Consider the following 23,335-nt stretch of genomic DNA (forward strand, 5'->3'; position numbering starts at 1 on the left):
CTGTCTCCTGAGTCCCAGCTGATGACTAGAGGGAAAAAAACTGTTTAAACTCTTGCCGCAGGGCTTCAAAGGGCCATCCTACAGCTGATCAGTGTTAAAAGAAAACAAATGAGTAGATCGGTGCCTGCAAAAATAAATGGGTAGACCAGTGCCTGCAAAAATACATGAGTAGATCAGTGCATGCAAAAATAAATGGGTAGACCAGTGCCTGCAAAAATACATGAGTAGATCAGTGCCTGCAAAAATAAATGGGTAGACCAGTGCCTGCAAAAATACATGAGTAGATCAGTGCCTGCAAAAATAAATGGGTAGACCAGTGCCTGCAAAAATACATGAGTAGATCAGTGCCTGCAAAAATAAATGGGTAGACCAGTGCCTGCAAAAATACATGAGTAGATCAGTGCCTGCAAAAATAAATGGGTAGACCAGTGCCTGCAAAAATAAATGGGTAGATCGGTACAGCTCTGCAAGCAGTTAAAAGCCTGGTACACCAGTACCTCTGCTAAGTCCTAAATAATTGTCACATGACCATCAAGCCACGCCCACAAAATAAGCCACGCTCACAGAACCAGTAGTAAAAATTTTTAGAACCCACCCCTGGAGGATGTGGTTGAGAATGAGAAATCTCACACAAGAGAGGGATTCAACAAGTCACCGATGATCGAGCTAAGTGTAGTGGCTCGTGAAGAAATGTAGAACACATCTTAAAGGTGGTTTTTCAGGAGGCAGCTGGACTTTCTTGTTTTTCTTTGAAGAAGTTTCTCTTCTGATTCCAAGAAGCTTCTTCAGTTCTGACTGGATGGTGGAGATGGTTGTCTCCTGAAAAAGCACCTTTGGGACAACCATGACCTGGATGACTGAGAGCCTCCATAGACGTTTAGTTGTGCACTTTGGGATGGACACTCTTGAATGGTGTGGGAACATGAACAATTTCCAGAAAAATTGCAGACTACAAAAACCATTTGCACTACAGTTTGAGATGCAGACAACATAGACTCATCCCAACAGCCTGCATCTGTTTTCAACAATGAAGGGACAGAGGGCAGAAAACATCCTGCAGCCAAGAAGGCTCCACACCCATTTGCATTACTGAGGTGACCCTGAGGACACAGATAAACCTCCAAGTGGCCTCAACGACTCTCTAAAAGAATGCAAATAACCAGCTGTCTGCAAGGAATATAAATCCTTCCGTTCCCCACCATCCAGTCAGAGCTGAAGAAGCTTCTTAGATGAGAAGCGAAACGTCTTCAAAGAAAAAACAGAAAGTCCAGTTGCCTCCTAAAAAACCACCTTTGGGACATCATGACCTGGATGACTGAGAGGTTTAGAAAAGATCTTGAGGGGGGGGGAAGGGAACTGTGAGAGAGAAGGGAAAGAGAGGCCTTCATACAAAATTTATTTAGTCCTGAGACTGAAGAAGAGCACAAGAAAAACAACAACAAACTCAAAATCACTTAGCCTTGAGGGAGAAAAAAACCTGGGCATGTTTCAAGATTCTGTGATTCTACCTGCCTGTAACCAAGATCACTCCAGGAATCCCTCCCATGAAAGTCTCTTGAACTTGTCTGCCTCACAAGGGTGACATCAGTCTCTTGAGTCTTGAGTCTCTTTTTCACCATTCCTTCTTTCGCCAGATGGGAATATTTTCAGCCAAACTCATTTATTGAAGAGTAGTGGGGGCTCACAAGAAAAGAGGAGAGTTGCCCCAAATGCATATTCTGTCAAGAGAGAAATTCCCTGAGGATGGGCTTCAGCCACACTTCTGAAACCTCAAAAGATTAAACCTCTGGTTCTGATGACAGACACGGATTGGATCCTGCCCAGAGGTGGGCTGCTGGGGTTTCGCAGGGGTTCGGGAGAACCTCTAGCTAAGATTCTGGGCAGTTTGGAGAACCTCCAAATCCCACTCCTGGCTGGCCCCACCCACCCTGTCCCTCCCAGAAGTCTGCATGCAGCCAGTTTTGGATGCAGGTAAGTGCAGGGCGTGCATGGAGGCTCGGGGAGGGCAAAAAATGGGTCTACCGGAAGTTTGGGAAGGCCGGAAACAGACCCGTTTCTGGCCTCCAGAGGGCCTCCAGACCCTGGGGAGGCCATTTTCACCCTCCCGGAGGCTCAAGAAAATCCTCCGGAGCCTGGGGAGGGCAAAAGCGCCCCTCCACCATGGTGCAGGAGGCCGCCTATGCCATGCCCACCATAGCCACACCCACCCAGCAATGGGGCAGAGAACCCCTTACTAAAATTTTTGAAGCCCACGCCTGATCCTGCCACATTATCCTGGGACATATTTATCGCCTTCATTCGTAAAAGCTCTTTTACTATGAACCACATGTCACAAAGGAATCCCTTGATATTGCGGAAAACCTTCAAAATTTGGGGACCCGATTTGACAAAATTTCTTTTTTTAAAAAAAAAGATATCGTGTGTCTTTAATAGCTAGAAAAGCTGTCAGAAAGTTGGACGTAAATCCTAACAGCATTTACGATCCCAAACAACTTGGGAGTTGATTTATGCAATAGCGTGATTATAGCATTATGACTGTTGATTACATTTTTATGGGATGATGTATCTTTGATTGCTGCATTATTGTGTATTGGTGTATTGCTGCTTGGGGTTGAAACAATTGAATTAGCATAAAAGCCTTAACGAAATGAACCCACGATGGACACCAGAGCTGAATTTAAACTAGGAAAAGGATGCACAGGTAGACTCTTAATTCAACAAGCTTGGTAAAAAAATAAAAATAAAATTAACCACTGGGTGGATATTACTGGGTTTGGACATTCATTTATTTTTCATTTGTGCATTAGACCTACCACTTAATCTCTTGGCACCTATATCTGTCTCGGCTTATATATCTGCCTCCTGAAAAAGCCAGTTCGAGCATGGTGAGAGAGAGAGATAGAAAGAGACGTGAAAGATTCATTCTTTTTTTTTTCCTGCGATTTCCTTGTTCTCCTACTACAGAAAATTTATGTCTTTTGTCCGACAGATTGATCATTTGGTTCCCAATGATTAAAACAGCTTAGAAGCCCTCGTAATAATATCAATATTTTTATTTATGCTTTGGCTACGCACTCCTCCTCAAAATCTGCTTTGTAATTTGCACAGATTGGTCACATTCCTTTTTTTTTTTTTTCCCCAAAGCTGGTGTTTTTCTAATGGGTTTGGAAAGATTTCTTCAAAAAACTCTTGCACGGTTCTGCTTTAGATATCGGTGCCATCTCTACATTGACAATGAAAAAAAACCCCCAAATTTTAAAATCACTATTCTTATCGCTTTTCTTTCAAAAAAATAAAAATAAAAATACAGCGATAATGGGATAAACAGCTACATGCACTTGTACGTTGGCTATCGTCTCTTAATTCAGGAGGCAATATAGTAATTAACATTTCTTATCTGAAGCTGGTTTATGGAGAGTGTTATCTTAAAACACATTTGCTTGCTAGAGCACTTCATTATGAGAAAAGAGCTGCCATTAATGCAAATTTCTTTTGTTCCACTTGCCAGGACCAAATTCTATTTTTTAATGGTATTATTTTTTCTTTTTTTTTTCTTTTCTTTTTTGCCACCCCAGAATTGCAAGACTCATTTTCCTAGAGCCTTCTGTCTTTCAGTCTGCAGCCTGGTTGATGACTCAATTACATTTTTGGCTCAATTTCCTTTTCATTTCGTTGCATTGCGTGGCGTTTTAGACGATTCTTTCTTCTTTCTTTCGGTTAGCTAAAATTCGTCCCTGCTGAATATTTTCTTACCTGGAATCAGTTTGTTTGGTTTTTTTTCTTCCTCCAGCTCTTATCTCGTCATTCAGTTGGGCATTCAAATTACTCCCAGGGGATCCAGTGAGTGTTTTTGGTCTCGATTTGTGGCACCGCCTTGATGCCTGGGGAAAAAACAAGGCAAACGAGCGATTCTTAATATAGCATTGACCCTTGAATGGAATTCTCAATACGAGACCACATTTTGTTGGTGTGCATGCAGGATGTTGCAGTTCACCATCTTGGAAGTTACATCTTCCAAGTAGGGCAATCAGGACACAGTCCAGACAATGGCTTTGCATCTCAAAAGCCACTGATGGCAGGTACCCTAACTCTACTGTCTGCTTGTTCTGCGGTCGGCGGCAAGATCAAAGGAAAGAAAGGAGTAGATGATGGAGGCCGCCATTCCTCTGCATCTTGTCCACTTGCTAGTTTTACAGAGTGATAACAAAGATCTTATTTCATTTTTCCAAATGAATATTCTTCTTCACTTCCAAGAAGCTCAGTTTTAAAATACATGTCCATGTCATATCTGTAAAAATACCTGTGTTCTCCCCATTTCTATGTAGCCAAAGACAAGTATGTGTGTGTAAATTATCCGTCCAACTATTATCTCTCTATCTCTCTCTCTTTCTATATCTATCTATCTATCTATCTATCTATCTATCTATCTATCTATCTATCTATCTATCTATCTATCTCTATTTATCTATCTCTTTCTTTCTATCTCTATCTATCTCTTTCTTTCTATCTCTATCTATCTATCTCTCTATATCTATCTATCTATCTATCTATCTATCTATCTATCTATCTATCTCTATCTCTTTCTATCTCTATCTATCTATCTATCTATCTATCTCTTTCTTTCTATATCTATCTATCTATCTATCTATCTATCTATCTATCTATCTCTATCTACTATCTATTAAAAGGGACACAGTGGCTCAGTGGCTAAGATGCTGAGCTTGTTGATCAAAAGGTCGGCAGTTCAGCGGTTCGAATCCCTAGTGCTGCGTAATGGGATGAGCTCCTGTTACTTGTCCCAGCTTCTGCCAACCTAGTAGTTCGAAAGGATGTAAAAAATGCAAGTAGAAAAATAGGGATCACCTTTGGTGGGGAGGTAACAGCATTCCGTGCGTCTTTGGCATTTAGTCACGCTGGCCACATGACCACGGAGATGTCTTTGGACAGCGCTGGCTCTTCAGCTTTGAAACGGAGATGAGCACCGCCCCCTAGAGTCGGGAACAACTAGCACATATGTGCGAGGGGAACCTTTACTTTACCCTATCTATCTATCTATCTATCTATCTATCTATCTATCTATCTATCATCTATCTATCTACAGTATCTATCTATCTATCATCTATTATCTATCTATTATCTATGTATCTATGTATCTATGTATTTATGTATCTATGTATCTATGTATCTATGTATCTATGTATCTATGTATCTATGTATCTATGTATCTATCTGTCTGTCTATCTATCTATCTATCTATCTATCTATCTATCTATCTATCTATCTATCTATCTATCTATCTATCTATCTATCTATTATCTGTCTATCTGTTCTCTCTCTCTCCCCCCTTGTATAGAGAAGGCCTATTGAAACCAGTGGAATTTAAATTAGTTACAAGCGTGAATCCCACTGATTTGAATCTGTATGTTTTGAGAATGACTAAGTATACATTCAATCCACAATGCTAGAACTTGGAAATGGATGGCTCCATTAGACAGAGATAAAGCACATCTTTACTAAATATATTCACAACTCAGTGCCGCAACCAAGACAAGATTAGGAAAAAAATATGTTCTTTGTGGGAAAGAGATTGATGATTGGTGCAATCCTTCATTGTGTCTAAATGGGATCATCAAGTTCAACAGAAGAGGAATCTAAACACGAAGAACTGGTGGCAAACAAGTGGATGGCGTTGGCTTTCTGAACTTAGCCAAAGCATATTGGACTACCCAGAACTATTCACTATATTTGAGTGGGAGTTTTTCCTAGATTAAGACAGCCTAGCTTCATTTAGGAAAAATATTTCAAGTCCATCACTGAGTTTCACATCTTTCAACATTCCATTTAATTTCAAGTTGCTGTAAAGTCTACAAATTCTTCATAGGCTGATTGACATGCCAACCAATACAAAGATCATGAAGAAGAATGAATCTGGGATTCCAGTCGGATAGTTAAGAAATGAAGTCTCCAAAATGGAAGAGGGTCTTGAATCCAAGAAATAATGTCAACAATGCAATATGTCTGGGTAAGGGAGATGGTCTTCATGTACAGAAGTCTGCCAAAATAAACATGTGCATTTCTTTTCTGGCATAAATTTGAGGAGAATTCCTTCCTCAAATGACATTAGTGGAAGGAAGAAGAAGGAACGAATAACTTGGCATAAGTGAAGGTCATTGGAAGATATATTTAAGTTGCAGGCTCACTTTTAGCATTTCTTTGCCCATTGATCTGGAAAAAAGTGATTATTTTCATTTGTCTCTAAGTAAACCTGCAGGAGATAGCAGGGCATTCCAGATATTGTCAACTTCTATTATCCCAGGTTGACATTTGCCCTTTAAGTTTGAAGAATCTGAGAGAGTATAGTAAATTTGGTTAAAAGAAATTATGATAGTCTATAAAGATTATTTCAGTGTAAACAGAATATCTATTATTTCCAACAGCAAGAAAAAAAAAGTAGAAATGCTTAAACTGATTGCTTTATTCAAAGAAAAGAACATATCTAATTTTGTTTACATTTGGAAACCATTTCTGGGTTTTGTGCTTGTGAGGGGAAAAAAAACAAAACTTTGCTTTGGCTTTTGCTGATTAGATAGGCTAGTTGTCATAGAAATGGCTAGTATATATTATTGAAAGTAAAAGGTTGAGGCTGTAATATTATCTTCAACTGTGCTAAAAAGAGTCGGAAGTCAGTGCCTTCCTTTTCTTTTTCTCTTTCTATCCCAACTTTCTTCTTTTTCCTTTTTCGTCTCCTTTTCATTTTCTTTGTATTTTATATTCTGACAAACTAATAAAAAAAATTAAACCTATTGTCAGAGGCCAGCATGGTCATACTCCATACTGTACTCCACATTGTAAAATCTCCATTTTCACCCCACTCCAGGAGAAGATTTCTGCAAAATCCCCATTTCCTCCCGATCAGCTGGGACTTGGGAGGCAGAGAATAGATGGGGGCGGGGCCAGTCAGAGGTGGTATTTACCAGTTCTCCAAACTACTCAAAATTTCCTCTACCGGTTCTCCAGAACTGGTCAAAACCTGCTGAAACCCACCTCTGGTATACATCTGAATTAGGCTGTGTTGTTTCTCTGTGTCATAATATATGTGGGTCTATGCTTATTTATTTATTTAGTCATGTTTACGTAGTGTATATTAGAGGTGGAGACCTTTTGAGAGCTGAATGTAATGAAATTTCATTTTAATGTACATTTCATTTTAATATACATTTTAATGTACATTCAGTGACAATAAAATCGTTCTAAGTAGAAGTTCTAAGTCGAAGTCTAAGTTGACGGATGTTGTAAACCTCACAAAAATTTGGATGGATCCCAGGAAACACAGGATAGCAGCCGCCCTGAGGGGGTTATGTTCAGTAGTGGGATTCAGCCAGTTCGCACCTATTCGGGAGAACCAGTTGTTAACTTTCTAAGCAGTTCAGAGAACCAGTTGTTGGAAGAAATCTTATTTTGTTTTTCCCACTTTACAGGGCTAATCCTGTAAGGAAGGCAGGAAGGAAACATTCTGGTGCTGTTTCTAGCCTAATCTTTAATGCCCTACTTATAGAAACTGCCTCTCTGGTTAACCCTTATTACATTGTAACAGCTAAGGCGAAGCACTCATCGATGTGAGTGATGTTGAGTTGGGCACGCCCACATGGTCACATGACCACCGAGCCACGCCTACCCAGCTGGTCATTAGGGTAGAGAACCGGTTGTTAAATTATTTGAATCCCACCACTGGTTATGTTCACTTGTATTCATGTATGAAAAATGTGATCCTCTCAGAAATGCTTCCCTTTGCAAGGGTTTTTTTCTTCTTCTTCTTTTTTTGAGATAAGCCCGACGGTGTTCAGCAGGACGTCCTCTTGGCTGAGGCTATAAAGGCTTTCCACCAAAGATTTCGGCTGCTTTTGATGTGGTGTCTCATTGCGTAACCAAAATCTGGCAGCTTTAACCCTGAGAAATGCAGGCAGTTCTAACAAAGGTGAGCCTGCTGGGGGCCCACAGAGAAAGATGAACCTCTTTGAGTCAAGATACCTGAAGCCTCGCCTTGGACTTATGTCTACCCAGATGAGGTTGCCATGGCAACCCCTCCCAGTTCTTTGGCGGGGGTGGGTGGGAGAAAGCCAGGTATGCAAGACATTTCTCCTGTGTATTCTAGGAACCGGGCACCAACGCACTGCCACATATTTCTCAATAACCCTGGAAACTTTATCCTCTCTCCCTATTTGGTGCGTTCCATCTTCCTCCAAACAAAATTACCGTGTAAATAATTGAAAGCATTTAAATGTATTCAGTTTTCTTCCTGGTTCAAAGAGCTGCACTTTCAGGATCCTGAACACGGGAAAATACGATCCTTCGCTTGGGCACTTACTAAATTTCATTATCACCAACAGAAGCAGCCGCAGCACAACAAACACCACTGTCTTAATCTTACAGGCGTGACCGTTTTGTTGCAATTCTGCACACACACACACACACACACACACACACACACACACAGAGAGAGAGAGAGAGAGAGAGAGAGAGAGAGAGAGAGAGAGAGAGAGAGAGAGAGAGAGAGAGAGAGAGAGAGAGAGAGATTATGTAGCATTATACTGTACAGTATATTCTAATCCACTGCAAATGGAAGTAAAATAGAGACAAACCTGATTTTGGAACAGTATTACAGTAAATACTGTGGAGATGCCCTTACATCTAATTCTTTACAGCAGCTCGAAGAGTCATTTTGTCAGGCTTTCACTAAATATATGGAATCTAAATATTAAATCATTTAAATGTGTAGGAAGTTAGCACCCACCCCCAGTGGTGGGATTCAAGTAATTTAACAACCGGTTCTCTGCCCTAATGATTTCTTCCAACAACCAGTTTGCCAAATTGCTCAGAAAGTTAACAACCGGTTCTCCCGAAGTGGTGCGAACCGGCTGAATCCCACCACTGCCCACCCCTCTCCTAGAAAAATGAGATATTTTAGGAAATATTAAAAGGGCAGAATATTTCCCCTAAAAGAGAGACAGAAACTCATACACACACACACACTTTTGTCAATGGACCATTAAGGCCTGGGCCAGCCTATTCTACGTAACAGGCAGAGCCCTAATAGGAATCCCAAAGCCCTTTCATTACATCATCACCCAGCAAGAGTCAACCAAGCTTGGGACTCAAAAACACAACCTACAAAGTTACCCCTGCATGGCCCCATGGGAGTCTGACCACCAATCAGAATACAAGCTCAAATTCAAAAAAGGGTATAAAACTCAGGCACTCTCAACATCTCTTCCCTTTTTTTTTCTTCACCCAAGATCTTCAAGGCATGTGATCCTGTCCACCATTAAAAACCATTTTTCCAAGCAGCCACCATGTTTCCAGTGTCTTTCTCCCCACTTGGAACTGAACCCAGATGGACATTTTTTCCAACAAATGAGAGAAAGTATTGACTTGATGCCCCTCTGATCAGGAGGGCATCATGTTAATATCTTCTGAACAGAGTTTGAAGGGATTTCACAGCTCTTCTAGTCCAGCCCTCTGCTCAGGCAGGAAACCCTATAGCATTTCAGACAAGGGGTTGTCCAACTTCTTCTTAAAACCTTCCAGTGTTGGAGCATTCACAACATTTGCAGGCAAGTTGATTAATTGTTCTCACTGTCAGGAAATTTCTCCTTAGTTCTAAGTTGCTTCTCTCCTTGATTAGTTTCTACCCATTGCTTCTTCTCCTGCCCTCAGGTGCTTTGGAGAATAGCTTGACTCCCTCTTCTTTGTGGCAGCCCCTGAGATATCGGAACACTGCTATCATGTCATCCCACTCTTAATGCAGGAATGAGACTCCAAGTCTCATAGAAATGAGACCTGGAGTGATCGTTCAGTCTGTCTCATGGTGGCAGTTCTCCATCAGAGGTGGGTTTCAGCAGGTTCTGACCAGTTCTGGAGAACCGGTAGTGGAAATTTTGAATAGTTTGGAGAATCAGTAGTAAAAATTCTGACTGGCCCCGCCCCCCATTTATTCTCTGCCTCCCAAGTCCCAGCTGATCAGGAGGAAATGGGGATTTTGCAGTATCCTTCCCCTGGAGTGGGGAGGGAATGGAGATTTTACAGTATCCTTCCCCTGGAGTGGAGTGGGAATGGAGATTTTACAGTATCCTTCCCCTGGAGTGGGGTGGAAATGGAGATTTTACAGTATCCTTCCCCTGTCATGCCCACCAAGCCATGCCACACCCACCAAGCCATGCCACGCCCACCAAGCCACACCCACAGAACCGGTAGTAAAAAAATTTTTGAAACCCATCACTGTTCTCCATCTGTCTAAAGGAAGAGCTGAATTCAGAATGGCGCAGTGGTTAGTTTCCAAGATTTTGGCAGCTCCAGATTAGCATGTAAAGATGCCATGGAGAGAGAGCTCTGCCTTTTGAAATGCCCCATGGGTGACAGTATCGGCATCCCTCTTTGTATTTCTGAAGGACAGAGATTGTGAGCAAAATCCCCTGCCTTAAAGGGCAGCTAAAACCTCATGGAAATGCCATTATTTCTGGGTAGGGCTCCAATGACTGGGAAAGTTTTAAATATGGTGATGGGTTGTTCTTGTGTTAGGCAAAAGCCTGCATAAAAAGCATGCATTCTGTGCAAAAAAAAAAAAAAAAGCTTGTAAAAGGAAAAACGCACAGCCTTGGATAAATTCTATTTTCCTTCTTGGGGTCATAATTGTTGACTTGCTTCCTTTTTTGTGTGTTTTGAGTGTCTTTTGTTGTTCTTTTTTTAAAAAAAACATATTCTGTACCTGCGCTGCTCTAATTAAATGGAATTATTATTGTTAGTATTATTATAATTCCCCTGCAATAAACTCCTGTTTACCCTACATTTTAAGTTTCTGTGCAGAGATGTAAAATATGTTTCCGTGAGTCAATAGTAGCATCATAAATATTCCATCATGGGATATTAATGAAAGAAACTGCCAAATTACCCACCGTGCTAACATAGCAGAAGACCTATAAAAACAGCTATAAATCAGATGATCTTTGCAGCCGATATCTATTCTTCAACACATAAAAATGTGGCCTTCATGAGATATATGGCTTGAGGTTCCTGAGGCCTCCTGGCTTGGTGTCATGTATAATGAAAATGGCCAGGTTAATGACCTTATCAAGTACTAGGCACTTTCATTTATATACTAGCTACTTGTGCCTTGAAGACACAGTAGAAATAGTGCAGATTGTAAATGTGCATATCTTACAAACAGAATAACAGAATTGGAAGGGACCTTGGAGGTCTTCTAGTCCAACCCCTGCTCAAATAGGAGACCGTATAACATTCCGGACAAGTGATTGTCCAGTCTCTTCTTAAAAGCCTCCAGTGATGAAGCCTCCACAACTTCTGAAGGCAAGCTCTTCCACTGGTTAATTGTTCTCAGTCTTAGGAAATTTCTCCTCAGTTCTAAATTGCTTCTCTCTTTGATTAGTTTCCATCCATCGTTTCTTGTCTTGCCCTCGGGTGCTTTGGAAAATAGTTTGATCCATATTCTTTAGGTAGCCCCTCAAATATTGGAACACTGCAGGGGTGAAATCCAGCAGGTTCTGACAGGTTCTGGAGAACTGGTAGTGGAAATTTTGAGCAGTTTGGAGAACCAGCAAATACCACCTCTGGCTAGCCCCAGAGTGGGATGGGAATGGAGATTTTGCAATATCCTTCCCCCAGGAATGGGGAGGGAATGGGAATTTTGCAGTATCCTTCCCCTGGAGTGGGGTGGGAATGGAGATTTTGAAGTATCCTTCCCCTGCCACACCCACCAAGCCACGCCCACCAAGCCACACCATGCCCACCAAGCCATGCCCACAGAACCGGTAGTAAAAAAATGATAACACTGCTATCATGTCACCCAAGTCCTTCTTTTCACTAAGCAAACCCAATGCCTGCAACCGTTCTTCACATGTTTTAACCTAATCATCTTTGTGGCTCTTTTTTGCACTCTTTCCAGAGTCTCAATGTCTCTTTTATATTGTGGTGGCCAAAACTGGATGCAGTATTCTAAGTGTGGTGTTACAAAGCCTTTATAAAGCAGTACTAACACTTCACATGATCTTGATTCTATCTCACTGTTAATGCAACCTAGGATCGCATTAGCTTCTTTGTCTGCTGCCACACACCAATAGCACACTATTGGCAAAGGTATTGATTGTGCATGCTGGCTAATCAGATCGTCATTCTCCCAAATTTTGCCCATAGAGTTATGGAGTAATGATGCCCTCTAGCACTCTCTACTCAATCAAACCAAGCATTTTTCCAGTGATATTGAATTTAGGTTCTCAACCCCAAATAGCCAAAAATGTAAGAATTGGGAGTCTGGAGCGTGAAGTAGTCAACGATGTTGGCAATTCCTAGTTTCATGAACCACAAGGAAAGAATAGTTCTTGGAAAGATTAAAACTGAGTTCATATCCAGCTTCTGTCCTATCTCCTTTTCAACAAAACTCTATTCAGTTCTGTACCAGATCACCCCTTAACGCTTGGTTTTCAATTTAAGCATTTGAAACTCCCATGGATCTCAGTGGGGGAGACTAAACCAGTGATTTAAATTTCTGTTGGAAATAAATGCACTTTTAAACTTTAAATTGCTTATTTGTACCCCATGACTATCATTAAATGTTGTACTTTATGATTCTTGATGAACGTATCTTTTCTTTTATGTACACTGAGAGCATATGCACCAAGACAAATTCCTTGTCTTGATATTGATATTCTGTTAAGGGTCTTAATGGCTTCATTTAGGAAGGGAGATCCCTATAAAGAGGCCGAGAGAGAGAGGAGGTGCGAAGGAGGGCGAATAATAACATGGCAGAATAATAGATTTGGAAGGGATCATGGAGGTCTTCTTGTCCACCCTCCTGCTCAAGCAGGAAACTATACCATTTCAGACAAATGGCTGTCCAATCTCTTCTTAAAAGCTTCCAGTGTTGGAGCACCCACAACTTCTGGCGACAAGTCATTCCTCTGATTAATTCTTCTCACAGACAGGAAATTTCTCCTTAGTTCTAGGTGGCTTCTCTTCTTATTTATTTATTTTTTATTTATTTCATTTATTTTATTTGATTTGTATACCGCCCTTCTCCAGCAGGACTCAGGGCGGTGAACAGCCAAGATAAAACAGAGCATACAAAATTTAAAAAACAGTTTAAAAGATAATTAAATAATTTCAGCCCACAATTTAAAACAACCCAATTAAAACCAATTTCAAATTAAAACCGAAACGGATGGGATCAAGCCAGCCCGGCTAGGTGAAATAAATGAGTTTTCAGGGCCCGATGAAAAGTCCGGAGGTCTGGTATCGTGCATATCTCTAGGGGGAGGTCGTTCCAGAGGGTGGGTGCTGCCACAGAGAAGGCTCTCCCCCCTGGGGGTCGCCAGCCGACATTGTCTGGTGGACGGCACCCTGAGGAGGCCTTCTCTGTGCGAGCGTACTGGCCAGTGGGAGGCTATTTGCTGCAGAAGGCGGTCTCGTAGATATCCCGGCCTTCTCTTCTTGAAAGAGAGGGAGAGAGGGAAGGAGGGAAAGAGAAAAACATTTTAAGAGTGAAGACTAGTTTGGTAGTGCAACCAATGACAAGTGAGCTCTCTTTTCCTGAATGTCTTCTGGCAGGTGCTAAGAGAAGAGAATACCTGTAGTTTAGACTCAATCAGTGGACTTCTTGGTGGTCTCTGAAGTGGTTTGTTTGCAGACTTTTCATAACCCATCTAGGTAACACACTCACATGCGCTGTTGATGTTATCTACTTTGGCAAACAAACAAGCCAGCTCTGACAGCACCAGGGAGCCTCTGCAGAGAATGCCTTAATTAATAGCATTACTCTGAGTAAGGGGTGGACCCGGCGGGCTGAACAGCTCTGCAAGTGTTCTAACAACTCTATGATTATAACCTGAAACCCGTTGCTTAAGGCAGCCTTCCTAACAGCTAGTGCCCATCCATCATTGTTCAGCAGATGGAGCGGTTGGACGCTCTAGGACAGGGCTGTCAAACTCGATTTCATTGAGGGCCGCATTAGCATTGTGTTTGACCACGGGGGGCCAGGGGTGGGCATAGCCACAGTGGCCATGATGTCACTCATGTCGGGGGGGCACCAGTGGAGGCTCGAGCACTCTGCCCATGAAAACGGGCTCCCGAGCTCCTTTTTCAGCTGTGATGGCCTCCTGCAACCCTCTGCCAGTGAAAACAGAGCTCAGGCAGGCCACTCGCAGCCCTCCCGAGCTGCATTTTCACTGGCAGAGGCAGTGACCCTGGGTCAGATCTAAGCACTCCGCGGGCTGGATCCGGCTCCCAGGCCTTGCTTGAATTTGATACCCCTTACCACCTTTAGAGCGCTCCATGGCTCCATGGTTACTTACGGGACCGCCTACTATCACCAATAGCCTCCCACCGGCCGGTACGCTTTCATAGAGAGGGCTCCTCCGGGTGCCATCGGCCAAACAATGTCGACTGGCGGCCCCTAGGGGGAGAGCCTTCTCTGTGGGGGCAACTACTATCTGGAATGAGCTACCCCCGGAAATACGGAGGATCACGGATCTGCACACCTTCCGCCGCGCTCTCAAGACCTTTTTATTCCATCAGGCGGGCCTGGCCTAATCTTTTCCCTCTTTTTTAATTATGTAAATTTTAATCAGTTTTTAAATGATTGGGGTATTTTAATTTGTCTGGGCCAAATTGTTTAATTTGATTTTATTCTGTTTTAAATTTTGTATTTATGTATTTTTACTGTTTTGGCTGTTCACCGCGCTGACTCCTTCGGGAGTAGGGCGGTATATAAATCAAATAAAGATAAAGATAAAGAATTGCAAAGGGAGGAGAGAGCAGAAGTAGCTGAGACTTCAACAGGGCCTGAATGAATCCGATGAGTTCCTGGGCCGCCTCTCCTTTGTGTTCCTCTTCATTCTCCCAGCTTCGAGAAAACACAAGCGATACATATCAAATTACTCATTCTAACGTTGCGGCAGCAGCCCCAGCAGCTCTGGAAATAAATTCAGCAAGAAGGAAGCATGTAAAAACAATCATGTTTTCATGCTTTATTAAGATCTAAGCGGCTGCGACAGTTGACTGAGTGGAAAGTATTGAGTGATTTACTATGCGAATGATGTAGCACAGATAAAATCGACAGCCCTGCTTTGAGCTCATGGGGATCTTTTCCTGGTCACTTCCGACTCGGAGGAGGAATGCATGCAAGACTGGATATGGAAAGGATTTACGCACATGGCTGACAACAAACAAAATCCATTAGCAGAACCAGGTGTTGCAACCAAGTAAATCAATGCAGCACCTGAACTGATCATTTTATCTTTCTGCTAAGTGCCATCTTCTTGACAGGAGATGTCTGATGGGCACGGAGAAGGTGAAGGGTGGTGTTTTGATTGTAGAGGAACTATCCTGAGATTTTGAGAAGGAAGTGGAGCTGTTCAACCAACTGGGATGGGACATTTCCTTGCAGCAGAACTGCTTTGCTTTGGATCTTCAGCTTGTTCCACTGGTTCTCGACAATTTCAATTCTTTTAATTCTAGATTCAGGTTTGGTCTTCAGCTAGTTGGTTGTCTTGAACTCTATGCTGATCTGGCCTGTTTCCTTGGTGATTTCTGAAAACACTGACCATAGAAGATCCTTGGACTAACTTTGTGAGATACAGCTCGGGGAAATAATATTTTTCTTCCTATTTTAGAGAGAGTGTCAAAGAAAGGGTTGGCTCTTTGTAAGCTGGCAGCTATTTCTGTGATATACTTCCACATGGACCGTTTTATGTCTGCGGGAAGCTCCCATGAAAATAATGGGCTGAGGGTAGTGATATAGTTCTGCAACTTAAGGAAGCTTCCTACTCATCTTTGGAAAAATGATCCCTAATAAATTATCTGAAGGAGATGGGCAGTTGAGAAATATGAAAATAGAAGATAGATGGATAGATAGATAGATAGATAGATAGATAGATAGATCTAGAGATAAGAGAGAGAGGTAAGGGAGAGAGAAAGAGATGAGAGATAGATAGTCAATAGATATAGATAGATAGATAGATAGATAGATAGATAGATAGATAGATAGATAGATAGATAGATAGATAGATAGATAGATAGATAGATAGATGGATAGATGGATAGATGGATAGATGGATAGATGGATAGATGGATAGATGGATAGATGGATAGATGGATAGATGGATAGATGGATAGATGGATAGATCTAGAGATAAGAGAGAGAGGTAAGGGAGAGAGAAAGAGATGAGAGATAGATAGTCAATAGATGATAGATAGATAGATAGATAGATAGATAGATAGATAGATAGATAGATAGAGAGATGAGAGAGAGATGATAGATAGTACATAGTGATAGATAGATAGATAGACAGACAGACAGACAGAATAGACAGACAGATAGATAAGAGAGAGGGAGGGAGGAAAGGAGGGAGGGAGATTCAGTATATTCAGGAACTATTATCCAATATAGGTGCAAGAGAGTTGAAAAGATTGTGCAGAAGAAAGAGATGCTTACTGGTGGACAGGATTCCATAACAGAATCAGAAAACAAGATGTCATTTTCTGTTGAAATAGACTTTTAGCTGAACGCCCTCATTGCAACTATTTTTTTCTAAAGCTCTCACGGAAGATACAATTTCATTATGAAAGGAATTCACGAGATAGCTTTTTATTCTCTTGTCTGAAGATGATAAAAGCCCTGTGATGCTTTCTTCTCTAGGAGGCCATAAATAGCAGAAAAGATCTCCCTCCCCATCCCAATTATCGGATTGTAAGAGCATCCACACCCCAAGAATTATTTCCACAGCTGAAGAGAAGTGGTTTCCAAAGAGAATGAGAAATCATTATTCAGGCTTCATCTTATTTATTTTATTCTTCAAGTGTATTTACTTTATTTCTACTTTTCATGTTCCAGATCTCAGTTAACTATTAAATCTAGCTGAGAAAAAGAACATTACGATCTGATTTCAGTTGTTTAAGCCTTCCTTCTTGCCTGCCTGCCTGCCTGCCTTCCTTCCTTCCTCCTTTCTTTATCCCTTCCTCCTTTCATTATCCCTTCCTTTCCCGCCTCCTTTCTTTATCCCTCCTTCCTCCTTTTGTTATCCTTCCCTTCTTTCCTTCTTCCCTTCCTTCCTTCCTCCTTTCTTTATCCTTCCTCCTTTCATTATCCCTTCCTTTCCCGCCTCCTTTCTTTATCCCTCCTTCCTCCTTTTGTTATCCTTCCCTTCTTTCCTTCTTCCCTTCCTTCCTTCCTCCTTTCTTTATCTCGTCCTCCTTTCATTATCCCTTCCTTCCCCCTTCCCTCCTCCTTTCTTTATCCCTCCTTCCTCCTTTTGTTATCCTTCCTTCCTTTCCTTCTTTCCTTCCTTCCTTCCTTCCTCCTTTCTTTATCCCTTCCTCCTTTCATTATCCCTCCCTCCCTCCTCTTTCTTTATCCCTTCTTCCTCCTTTTATCTTTCCTCCCTCCCTCCCTCCTTTCTTTATCCCTTCCTCTTTTCATTATCCCTTCCTTCCTCCCTCCCTCCTACTTTCTTTATCCCTCCTTCCTCCTTTTTGTTATCCTTCCTTCCTTCCTTCTTCCTTTTTTATCTCTTCCTCCTTTCATTATCCCTTCCTTCCCCCCTCCCTCCTCCTTTCTTTATCCCTCCTTCCTCCTTTTGTTATCCATCCTTCCTTCCTTCCTTCCTTCCTTCCTTCCTTCCTTCCTTCCTTCCTTCCTTCCTTCCTTCCTTCCTTCCTTCCTTCTTATCTTGGCTTTATATAGCTGCCCATTTCACAACAGTGATTCTGAGCATTTTACAGCATTTCAAAATAATAACTTGTGGGTGCTCCATCACTGGAAGCTTTTGAAAAGAGACTGGATGGCCACTTATCTGAAATGGTAGACAGTCTCCTGTTTGAGTAGAGGTCTGGACTATAAAACCACCAAGGTCACTTCCAACTCTATTATTCTATATTCTATAAAATTCTGGCATGAAATCTTCAACCCATTCATACAACCTAAAGAGTCCGCTGATTCTTGTCATGGATCATAGATACAGGTAGTCCTTAACTTACAACAGTTCATTTAGTGACCATTCAAAGTTACCATGGCACTGGAAAAAAGTGACTTTGGACCATTATTCACACTGATGACCACTGCAGCATCCCCAGAGTCACTTGGTTTACATTTGGATGGCAAACAACTGACTCACATTTATGACGGTTGCAGTGTCCCGGGGTCATGCAATCTCCTTTTGTGACCTTTTGACAAGCAAAGTCAATGGGGAAGCCAGATTCACTTAACAACCGTGTTACTAATTTAAGACCTGCCACGATTCACTTAACGAATGTGGTGAGAAAATTGGAGCAAACTCGCCTAAACACATTTCTCACTTAACAATGTCAGTTTTGGGCTCAGTTGTGGTTATAAGTCGAGGACTATCTGTACATGCTCCTGGTGTCCTGACCTGGTCTTCTTGATGTCACAGACAAATCCCTTTGTGTTTAACAATCACATTCTCTCTCTCCCTGGTCACCACTTCTTTACCCTCCTACCGTCAGGAAGGAGATATAGAAGTATAGCCAGCCGCACAAACAGGCTGAATAACAGTTTTTATCTGTTGGCTGTCAGACTCCTGAATGAGAAATAACATCATAACTATATAGTATGATGAACTGCAAGGCTGGCACAATGTGTAACATGTTCACACTGGTGCAATAGGACTGGGTGTTTTGTTAATATGATTTATTGGGTTAGGGAATGTTGAGGAATTTGCAGAGCAACCCTAGAGTGCACATGAAAGCGACTGAGAGCAGTTGCAAATAATCACAGCCAACACACAGATACACTGAGTTGTGTTTACTTTTAGGAAATAGTAATAAGGCACAGTCCAAAAACAGTCCAGGTCATACACAGATAAAATAGTAGATAGTAAAACAATAGTTCAGGGATATTCCAATAACAAAGTCTTCTTACCAGTTGTCGTAGTCATACACAATAAACAGTTGCAAACAGTAGCAAACACAGCAAATAGCAGTAATGATCAGCAAAGAGCAGCAGAGAGAAACTAACCATGTTTCAAGCTCCCTTTTAAGGACATTGGCTACAGAGCTAACCTATCAGGACACAGTATGATGCAATACAGCAATATAGTCTTAAAGCTATATTGAGGTTTTATATATTGCCAACCCAACGAATTAGGTAATTATCATTTCCTAAGAGGGATTTTCTGTCTTCATTGTGAGGTGTGTTGTGTTGGGGGGGGGTACACTGAAGGAGCTCAACCAATCTCATTGTACATATGTTGTGCACTGACAATAAAGATTTGAAATCTGATGGACTCTAAAAAAAACTATAGAAAGGGGCTGGAAGTCTGATTTTATTTTTCAATGTTAACCATAATCTGGCAATAATTAAGAATTACCAAGGAGGTGAAGAAGAACAAGAGGAGAGTCCAAGGTGAGAAGAAATCAATTGCTATTGTCAGGTCTCATTATTTTCAGAGGGTTTTTAAGCAAGCTCACTTCATTTCTAAAGGGTTGAACTGACCTTTTGCCAGAGATGGAAGAAACAACAAAGATGAGATTTGCAGGACACATATCCTCCAGTGGAGGTACAGAGATTCACAGCCAGAGGGTCAAACCAGAGGATCAAATGCTCCCGGTTCAGACTGGATCGGTCCAAACCGGTGGCGGATGGTTCGGAGAACCGGTAGCAAAAATCCTTGCCCCCTCCCCCATGCCCAGCTGAGCCACACGATCATCAGAGGCTTTTTTTTTTACTTTTAAAAGCATTTTTTCTACAACCTCTTCCGATGAAAAAAATGCTTTTAAAAGTAAAAAAAAAAAAGCCTCTGATGATTGCGCAGCTCAGCTAGGATCATCAGAGGCTTTTCAAAGCATTTTTTTCTGCAACCTCTTCAGCCAAAGAGGGGGTAAAAAAAAATGCTTTGAAAAGTCTCTGACGATTCCAGCTGAGTTGCCTGATTGTCAGAGAGGCTTTTCAAAGCATTTTTTTAAAAAAAGCCTCTCTGACGATCTCAGCTGAGTTGCCTGATCGGCAGAGGCTTTTCAAAGCATTAGAAAAAATGCTTTGAAAAGTTTAAAAAAAAAAGTTGGCCACACCCACCCAGTCACATTACCCCCCCCCCCACCAAGCCATGCCCACAGAATCGGTAGTAACAAATTTTACATTTATATAGCAACATTGGGTCTTCAGGTGTTGCCTTGGCACTCCCTTTTCCTTGGGTGGACAAAGCAAGATGGCACAAAGGTGGCATAGATCTTTAATATGGGCTTTGGGTGGGAACTCTGTAGTTCTCTGTAAGAACTACAAGATGAAGGGGTAGAATTGGAATGGTGGGCATATTTACAGATCATCATGCTATATGATGGAGAAATTTTCTGATAGTGAGAGCAATCAACCCAGGGGTACTTACCTTCCTTACTGGTTCGGAAGTGCACGCACCACGTATGTGCATGTGCAGACCTTCTGTACATGCTCAAAACCTTCTGTGCATGTGCAGTGTTGTGGCCCGTCAGCAGCCTGTGCAGCTAGTAGCTGATTCTGACAGCGAGGAGGCTGGTGTGGTGCTGCGCCAGCAGCATGTGCAGCTGGCACTCGAGTTGGACAATGAGGAGGCTGGAGAAGACGTGGTGCCAGAGGCAGGGATTCAGCCAGGGCCTTCAGAACCTCCAGAAGCTTCCATGGGTGAAGAGGAAGAAGAGGAGGAGCCTCTTCTTGATGTACAGAGCTGCCAAAAGGCTGGAGTGGCTCCTCAGGAGGAGGTCTCCTCGAGAGTAAGGCTTGGGGCTAATTGGCCACTCCCTTAGCCTATTTAAGGAGGAACGCCGACTGAAGCAATTTGCAGGGAACAACTTCGTTCACTCTCTTTCGCGTCTTGATCTTAGTTCTCTGCAAATTGCTTCTGGGCTTTCTGCCAACCATAGCAAGATTACGATTATTTATTCTTTGGATTCTTGTAGGCTATTAAGAAAGTTAATTAACAGCCTTTGTTTGAAAAAGACTGATTTAATTTAGTAAACTAAGGTTTGTACAGACTTTGTATGTACTGCGTTCTTTGGGGTCCGTAGCTGCGGGAGAACATGCAGAAGGTAAAGGACACATTACTTCCTGGTTAAAACCAGGAAGTAACGACACCCAGGCGGGTAGGCAGAGCTTTGCTTCGCCATCGCTACCGGATCGCTGAACCACCCACTACAATCACTACCGGATTGCCTGATGTGGTCCAAACTGGGAGCATTTCATCCCTGAATCAACCATTGGAACAGAAGTTGCCTTCAGAAGTTGTGGGAGCTTCATCACTGGAAGCTTTCAAGAAAAGACTGGACTGCCATCTGTCAGAAATGGTTGGGTGGTGCAGCTGGACTAGATGACCTACAAGGTCCCTTTCAACTCTTGTTAATCTGTATGCACAATGACCTTCAAGTCAGAGAAGAAACTTGCTGTCAAGTTTCGAGGTCATCTCGAATAAAATGCATTTCAAACAAAATCTTTGAAGAAAAAAACCCTATTTATTGAGCACGACATCCTAACCTGACTCCAAACGAAGCCAACACTGACGTCCAGCCCCAAAACCCTCCCTTTCCGTTACCCACTCCCCTGCACTCATTGGCCATCTTCCAAGTCATTCTACCCCTAATCTACTCCAGGTGAAAGGAATTCCCCCCTCCCATCTCATCTCCTCGGAAACATTATCTCCAGGGAAAATAAGTAGGTGAAAAGTCAGCCGTCCCTTTCCAGACGCCTTTGCTTCTCCTTCTTATGTCAGCACTAGAGTAAATGCAGGTTGAAGTGCTGACACTTGCATTGTTTAATCTCCTGCGCATACATTAACCAGTCACAGAGTTGGAAGCGCCGTACTTCCAGCGTTTTGTCCACTCTGATTTCTCCCTTACATTTGTCTTGTTTTGTTTTCCCTTAAAAGATGAATTTGCAAATGGTTTTAAACTAAGATTTGATGAAACGGTGCTATTAAAAATAAAGCCATGTTGAAGCATTATTGGTTCCTGGTTAAGTGAATTTGTTAACAGAGTGGATAGATGAATAATGCATTATGCCTGTTGGATGTAGAGCATCTTCTGGTAGCGTTGCATCAATTAATTAATACTTTCATTTATTTGATGTCACTAAGGGATGTCAATTAGGTTGAGACCAAGATCAATTACTGCCACGCTATGAACACCTACATTTTACATCCACTTCTTGTAAAGGTTATGAGCAATATTTCCTCTGCTGGAAAAAAAAAGATGAAAGATGTAAAAAAAGGCTTTAGCATTAAATGTGTTATCTTTCCTTTGCTGGAATGCAGCAACCTCGCTTGTTGTCACACGCCTGACAGCAACTCACAACTCTGCTTGAGACAGAGGTTTGTCTTCTTGTGAAGCCTGAATGAGACTACCTCAAACAGCAAACCAACTGGCTCCCCCTCCCCAATTCCATTTCTATCTCTTCTTTATTTTGAGTCACATCTTTTGGCCTAGCTAAGCAAATTTCAGAAGTACAAAGTTCATGAAATTCAACATAAATAAATGTAAGGTTCTGCACTCAGGTAAAAAAACCCAATAGGTATAGACTAGGTCAGGGGCTTGCAACCTTAAACACCCAAAGAGCCATTTGGACCCATTTCCCACAGAAAAGAAAACACCGGGAGCCACAAAAACCTTCCCATGCCTGGCTATTTCTTGAGCGGCCACAAAACTAGCATATGTAGTTGAATTAAATGTTCTGTTTACTTCTGAAACCTTTTCTTGGATTTATCCATGGTTGGCCTACCTGGGGTTGAAAAGCTCAATAAATCGCGTGCTGGCGGGTGTCGCATATTGGTGGTTGTGACGCATATTTTGAGTGACAGGGAGCTGCAGCAGAGGGGGTGAAAGAGCCACATGCGGCTCCAGAGCCGCAGGTTGCTGACCCCTGGACTAGGTGAAACTTGGCTTAAGGCCAGTAACCCCTATCCAAGACATTTATTTTACATCAGTTGACTTTGTTGTTCCTTGAGTAGAATATCATTATTGAAATTTAGATTTTCTTAAAATTTAGACACAGAAAAGTGTTTAAACAAGCTAATAAGAAACACCCAATTTCGGAAGTCCTCGTGATGAATCATTAAGGTAGGACCTCAAGATGTTTGCCTCAAGGTATGCTCTCGGAAGGGCACAATTTACAACCTCCTCTCCTAAAATGTGTACTTCTCTTCCCATTCTGTTTTGATATTCTGTGGTCACCTCCTCATTATGTTTCTGCCCAGAGACATCACAAGGACATCTTAAATCACAGTGGGAAGACATCTTGTCTTCTTGAATAATTATAGATCTGCTTCTACCCTTCTGTCACCAGCCCAGCCCTCCT

The sequence above is a fragment of the Pantherophis guttatus genome, chromosome 5, assembly GCF_059756535.1.
Source record: "Pantherophis guttatus breed Tessera chromosome 5, ASM5975653v1, whole genome shotgun sequence".
Lineage (NCBI taxonomy): Eukaryota > Metazoa > Chordata > Lepidosauria > Squamata > Colubridae > Pantherophis > Pantherophis guttatus.